The sequence below is a fragment of the Adiantum capillus-veneris genome, chromosome 9 (genome assembly GCF_014529385.1).
Source record: "Adiantum capillus-veneris isolate H3 chromosome 9, ASM1452938v2, whole genome shotgun sequence".
NCBI classification, from domain to species: Eukaryota; Viridiplantae; Streptophyta; class Polypodiopsida; order Polypodiales; family Pteridaceae; genus Adiantum; species Adiantum capillus-veneris.
The window spans coordinates 1,721,759-1,729,685 of NC_140939.1; positions in this window are offsets into that span (position 1 = coordinate 1,721,759).

Genomic DNA, 7,927 nt, shown 5'->3' on the forward strand with positions numbered 1-7,927 from the left:
TGAAGGAGGATTGCATCCTAGAAAGCTCAATGGACGATGAAGCTTACATACCGGAACCATTTCCAGAGGAGTTATTTGAACCCTTTGGATGGGATCAAATACTGGCGACTCTTGATGTGTGTGTGAATGAGGTGACCCCGACTAAATTTTGTGCTGAGGAAGGGTATGATATAACTCCCATATTTACGATAAAGGTGTTGAAGGAAGCTAACGAGATTTGTGAGTGTGAAGGTAGAAAAGGTGAAACAAATAGCTACATCATGGAGAATGATGCCAAAATGCACATGAAGAAAGCAGAGCAACAACGAGAATATGTCATCATTGACATACCTGCAGAATCGACAAAAGCTGTTTCAAAGAAGTCGACTCCAGAAAAAGTGCAAATGAAAGTAGATGAAGGAGAAAAGCTTGCAAGTTCAACGGCAAATCTTCAACAAACGCAAGATCAAAAGAAGAACAGGGACAAGGAAGAAGATGGACTATCTCCTACGATGATCAAATTCAGTTTATGCGGACAAACAGGGCTCAAGGTTACATGTTCGACCGCAATAGATCCAGAAGCAACAAAGAATCTAATGACTTATGGAACGTGGATCATGATGGGAAATCCACCAATCAATGAGCTAGAAGAAATAGTTTACACAAGTTCAAAAATGCCAATTCCTAGCTTTGGAGTGGCAGAAGCTGTACTCAAATTGAGTACGGGGAGTATAAAGATACTTTCCACATAATCAACTCCCATCATATCAAAGAGAGTCTGGTCCTGACAGAAAGCTGGAGGGACAAACGCATTCGTTTAGGCCTTAAATCGCATTCGTGAAGGTTTCAAACGCATTCGTTTAGGCCTTAAATCGTTGTTTTGAGTGTTTATATGCGTATTTTATGTTGTTTTGACCCTAGGAGAGGCTTTAGGGACCCAAAAACGACCCTTTAGGATCATCCGTTTACTGGTTTTGTGTACTGTGGGACTAATGATCGCGATCGTTGTACCTCTCCAGAATGCTGTGACAGTGAAAGGATATGTTCCTGATAGTCCCCTGTAGCTTCCCTTCAAGTTTCGTGCGATTCCGATATGATTTGCATGGCGAACGGGCGTGATGACTGTAGAGCTGTGTAGAAGGACATAGGCAGATTACTTGGCTTTAGTGCGATCGATTTTCTTGTAGAGTTAGTAGTTGCATCTCTTCGAGTTCACTTCATTAGGATTGACACCCTAGTGAGTTTCCATGCCTCATCCGAGTCGCTTCCATATGCTTATCAAGAGCATCTGTTATCTTCAAAGGTGACAACAAAGCTACATCCAACAATGGCACGTCAAAGAATGGCCTACAACATCAAGCAATGAGAAATTTAGCAAGCGAGCTATCCACAACAATCAAAAGTAGCTCACACAGTGCTTCAACATTGGTGACCTATTGCAGACAACTCAAATTGCAGTGGACCTTGAAAGAATATCCATCATAAAGTCCGCGCCACAAAGAGGATCAGTTCTACATGATCAAACACTTCAACATCCATCTTTACGGTGGCTAAGATTGGCAACCAAGAGACGAATGCACAACAAGAAGAAACGTTGCCTCGATAATCAAAGCTCAAATCATGTATCAACAACATGACAGCTATGCATCACTCAAGGAAGGGGGGAGCGTCATCAACGACAACGGGCTCCAAGATGAAGACCAACCTTGAAGACAAAGCTGAAGACAACCCTATGACAAGACTGCACAAGGTCGTGTCAAGGGACGACACAAGCTAGGAAGGGGGAAGTGTTTGGAGGTGATAACAACATACAAGTGCCCACCTAGCCAAGACGCTCATTGGGTCAACCGGCCAAAGTTTTGATGTGGTCACATTATTTTTCCGATGTTTAATACATCAAACCTTGTAAAAGCCTAATGACAATTGTCTATGTCAAGTCTGAGTCAAAGATGTAATTTTTCCAATGATGTATGTAAAGGTCCATGAGAACTTGGCCGCCGGCCACTTTAGAAAGCCCTAGGTATATAATACACTAAGGTTAGTGGGAAAGGGGACATTATCTTTTTGAAGACAAGTGACTATTGCTGTACGCACAGAGAGCTTCTTCTTGCTCCAACTTGTAATCATCGCCATTGTGGCTACGGTAATCCAAATTCAGTTTTGTTTCTTGCATTGTGTTCCTCTTACTCTGCTCTTTCATTCAAGTGTAAGCATTCAAGATTCGGTGAAGGTTTCAAACGCATTCGTTTAGGCCTTAAATCGCTGTTTTGAGTGTTTATATGCGTATTTTATGTTGTTTTGACCCTAGGAGAGGCTTTAGGGACCCAAAAACGACCCTTTAGGATCATCCGTTTATTGGTTTTGTGTACTGTGGGACTAATGATCGCGGTCGTTGTACCTCTCCAGAATGCTGTGACAGTGAAAGGATATGTTCCTGATAGTCCCCTGTAGCTTCCCTTCAAGTTTCGTGCGTTTCCGATATGATTTGCATGGCGAACGGGCGTGATGACTGTAGAGCTGTGTAGAAGGACATAGGCAGATTACTTGGCTTTAGTGCGATCGATTTTCTTGTAGAGTTAGTAGTTGCATCTCTTCGAGTTCACTTCATTAGGATTGACACCCTAGTGAGTTTCCATGCCTCATCCGAGTCGCTTCCATATGCTTATCAAGAGCATCTGTTATCTTCAAAGGTGACAACAAAGCTACATCCAACAATGGCACGTCAAAGAATGGCCTACAACATCAAGCAATGAGAAATTTAGCAAGCGAGCTATCCACAACAATCAAAAGTAGCTCACACAGTGCTTCAACATTGGTGACCTATTGCAGACAACTCAAATTGCAGTGGACCTTAAAAGAATATCCATCATAAAGTCCGCGCCACAAAGAGGATCAGTTCTACATGATCAAACACTTCAACATCCATCTTTACGGTGGCTAAGATTGGCAACTAAGAGGCGAATGCACAACAAGAAGAAACGTTGCCTCGATAATCAAAGCTCAAATCATGTATCAACAACATGACAGCTATGCATCACTCAAGGAAGGGGGGAGCGTCATCAACGACAACGGGCTCCAAGATGAAGACCAACCTTGAAGACAAAGCTGAAGACAATCCTATGACAAGACTGCACAAGGTCGTGTCAAGGGACGACACGAGCTAGGAAGGGGGGAGTGTTTGGAGGTGATAACAACATACAAGTGCCCACCTAGCCAAGACGCTCGTTGGGTCAGCCGGCCAAAGTTTTGATGTGGTCACATTATTTTTTCAATGTTTAATACATCAAACCTTGTAAAAGCCTAATGACAATTGTCTATGTCAAGTCTGAGTCAAAGATGTAATTTTTCCAATGATGTATGTAAAGGTCCATGAGACCTTGGCCGCCGGCCACTTTAGAAAGCCCTAGGTATATAATACACTAAGGTTAGTGGGAAAGGGGACATTATCTTTTTGAAGACAAGTGACTATTGCTGTACGCACAGAGAGCTTCTTCTTGCTCCAACTTGTAATCATCGCCATTGTGGCTACGGTAATCCAAATTCAGTTTTGTTTCTTGCATTGTGTTCCTCTTACTCTGCTCTTTCATTCAAATGTAAGCATTCAAGATTCGGTGAAGGTTTCAAACGCATTTGTTTAGGCCTTAAATCGCTGTTTTGAGTGTTTATATGAGGGAGGAATGATCACAATCGTTGTACCTCTCTAGAATGCTGTGACAGTGAAAGGATATGTTCCTGATAGTCCCCTGTAGCTTCCCTTCAAGTTTCGTGCGATTCCGATATGATTTGCATGGCGAACGGGCATGATGACTGTAGAGCTGTGTAGAAGGACATAGGCAGATTACTTGGCTTTAGTGCGATCGATTTTCTTGTAGAGTTAGTAGTTGCCTCTCTTCGAGTTCACTTCATTAGGATTGACACCCTAGTGAGTTTCCATGCCTCATCCGAGTTGCTTCCCCTGTATCGATAAATTTATGTTGATGCTTGAGAGCTATGCTATGGACGTCCGTCGCGGCGATCCGCAAACACTTTCCACTTAAGGTTAGGCTTAAAGCATTTCTCTTATGTAGGTCATTGTGTTCTCCTAGAGAATCGCATATGTGTTCAAACACTTCGATATGCTTTCTCACATCCCCGTCTCCACTAAATTTTTGTGTGAGCTTGGCTATTTGTACTGCCTTACTTCTAGTCTCTCTATCACGTATTATGCATATTCTCAACAATAGATCGACCAATAGCCTGAGCAAATGTTGCCAAGTCACCTAAGTGAGCAGGCACCGTGGGTGAAGGCGCTCCAGAGACTACATGTGGAGTAGGTATTGGCATTGGGCTTGGCGCATAGGAAGCCCTTGGGTTCCACGTTGGGTACAATGTTGTGCCATGTGGTGGTCCATAGTTCATGTGGGTGGCCCTAGGCATAGCAGACGTCGGATGTGACATGCTAATGCTAGCCAGTATAGTCCCATGGAAATAAGAACTTGGGTGTTGTGGTTGTGGAGCATAGGTAGTTGAAACAATGGGAGGAGTAGGGACTACATGAGTGTGATGACCCATAGGTGCATACGATTGGTACACACTTGTAGGTACTGTTGCACGCATTGAGCTACCATGTAGTGGTGCTTTACTAACAAATGAGGTCCATGGAGTGTTTCTCGGAATGCCCATCATTGGGGTAGGCATGGTAGCCATGGTGTCATCAAGGGAAAGATGAGCTAGACTTGGAAAGGTGAAGCTATCACTTGTGGGCTCAGATTGCACTGAGAACCCTGGAGAAACAGCATATGGGGGATCCATCGGACTTACCGAGGGAGTCTCCATTTGCGATAAGGTCGGTTGTTTAGCCTTCCCTGTATCCAAGAATCTCATGAGACCCGTTGAAGGCATGTTGATCCCCTTGTTCTGTCTCTCTAACTCAATGACCCTATGGATGACCTCACAAACTCTTTGTTGTTGATCCTCCACACTAGTAGTATCCATTGTGGATTGTAGGACATCTAACCAACCCACGTGATAGGTGTGACCTGTGTATAGGTCGGTCAGAGTCTCTGTTTGTAATTCGTACTCCCAATTCTCATTTAAGAACACTCAATCTAGGATTGAGGTGCTAGGGGTGTCCTTTGAACTAGATGCAATGTTGTTTTCTAGGGGTTGGCCCTTAGCGGTTGCTAAATCAAGAGCACTTGATTGCTCTCTTAGCAAGGATATTGACATAGGAGCTTTCGCTTTTAACTCTCTTCGTTGCTCCACCTTGCTTAAGCTCTCGACTTCCTTTTCCCTCGCTGCAAGGATATATCGCTCAACCTCTTGCACTTCGGCAAGGCTTCTACCATCGGGTAATATGACCTCGGAGGGAAATAACTCTGAAGAGTAAGGAGGTGCAGTGAATGAAGTATTCACATGCACATTTTCTAACGGTATAGGGTCTACGTTTGTCACGAATGGAGAATTTACTTTCCCACCCCCCTCATTTACATCATTAGGTCCATGTTCGAAGCGAGTGGCTCTACTAAAAGTTTCCTTCAAGCGGCTAAGCACACTCGGCCCGGACCGAGGACCCATGGCATGCATGTCTTGGCTTGAGCTATCAAGATTAGGCATTGGGAAACCCTCCATGACGTTGTAGTCAAAGGAAGACTCACTAGCCGCTATGTTTGGGTCTTGGTTTGTACTACCTTGGGTCCCCGCCGAGGGTCCAGAACCTAAAGTAGGTGGATATTGAGAGATCGCGTAAGTCGAAATTCTCTATAATTGCTCCGTCTCTAGCACACGACCAGAGTGCAGATGCATGTGCCTTTGGCACCCTACAAATATCGGTGAATAACCTCGAACGTTAACCGCTTACCTTTTTTAAGCGTCCATTTTCACTCGTATTTTTTACGTTTTTATTTTTTTTAATGTTTTTTTTTTAATTAAAGTGTGTGATAGCTCAAAATGAGCAAATCACTTAGAGGGTTGCTGTGTGCTTTACAGCATAATTTTCGGGCATCTGACGTTCCGTTGGTCCTCAGAAAATCGATTTTTAGCTACGTGTGAAGCTAAAATTGGTTTTTTTAAAAGGCGACTGAGGCCTATGCCTGAGCGTGAGCTTGGGTTTGGGTCTGGGCTTGGGTTTGGGAGATATTCGCGATCCCGGTCCTACCTTTAAAATAAATTTTTTTTATTTTTTATTTTATTTATTCATTATTATTATTTAATTTTTTTAAGGATAAGGTCGCCGCGGCTTGCGTGAGAGCACACACACACACACACACTCTATCTACCTACTTCTAACTAGTACACCTACTCTTACACACTAACACACTTTATTAACTCTCACTAATCTACTTCCTACTTACTGTACACAGAAAACTAGCTACCTTAATACACAGAGAATAAACACAGAACCTTTGAAATCTCCATTAACAAAGAAAAACTAACTACCTTAATACACAGAGAATAAACACAGTACCTTTGAAAACTCCATTAACAAAAAAAAACACACAATATAACACCAAATCCCTCTTCTCAACACACACACACTCCTTCCCTACCTTTCCTATAATTGAAATTGCACCACGGAGAAGCACAGAGTGCTACTCGAGCTTAATGCACGGCATTTCCCGGCAGCGGTGCCAAAAATGTGCGTGTATGTCGCACGTGTCAATGCAAGGAACTTGCCAATACACCATGTGCGAGCCACAAATGGCTCCAAGCACACAACAAGCCTAAACTAGTAAGCTCAAAGAAGACGATGGTGTGTCACTCACCACTCTACGCTTGCTTCGTGGAGGATTCCTCGCCACGAAGAAGAAGGAGCCGCCGCTTCGCCGCGCTCAACTGCTTCGCCATCGTCATGCCGTCGTTGCAATGCTCGATCGCACTCTCTCTCTCTCTCTCTCTCTCTCTCTCTCTCTCTCTCTCATACACACACACACACATACACAAGGAGGTGAAAAAGAAGAAGATGGAGATGGAGATGGAGATGGAGCAAGAGCACTCTTCTATTGCACAAATGAGAGAATAAGTGAATTTTAGGTTTAGATGACTTTTATATGAGCTCGCCCCATTCACACTTGGGCGCCCATTCTTAGCCAACTAATCCCTTGAATGTTCCAGTTAGAGTGCACCTCTCATCGGCGATCACTCTTACCCTTTTCATATTGGACCGACAAGCCCGGTACCTGACTCTACCAAATAAATAAGACAATGTCCACCGTAGGTTACAACGTCCGTCGTAGGTGATAGGGTGTCCATGAGCTGTGAAGGTTAACAAAAAACAAGGCCCAAAGCCCAGTGACTTCATGACATCTTCAATGAAAGACCATGTAATCCTGCCATAAGATTTATCCAAATCAAGTTATAGAAGAATGCACTCTTGCTTGGTCAACGACGCATACTCAATGCCAACCATTGCTGCCAAAATGTTTTCATATATTGACCTTCCTTTTATAGATCCTTGTTGATGCAGGGAAGTGGCTTTGTCTAGGAAGAGGAAGTTCCTAAGGGCGACAACTTCAACAATGATTTTATATGCCACAGACATCATAGAGATGGGACACCAATGCTTCAGTTTGGAGCAATAGACTTACTTTGAGATAGGTTTTATGAGCCCTTGCTTGAATCCAAAGCCCTGTTGAATAGGTCTTGATTAGCCATACTCATGATTGAGGAAAGTAGCTTGCGTGTATTTTAAGCAAAGTGCAAAACAATATCATTTCACTACATCAAGATTGTGTGTACAATGGTGTGTTTCTAGTTTAGCTTTCACCAATATTCTTCTTTTAGAATATTTTGGTGTATATATGGCTATGAGTAAGCATGAGTTATGTGGCTAATTTTGAGTTTTCTTGTTAGTACTACTATTTCATGAAGCTATGAGTGTACAATTTTACGTTAGCCTTGGTAATATCTAGGATCGTGTTTGGCTACTCAAAGTAGAGGCAACATGTAGCCATAAGAACCAAAGTTTTAA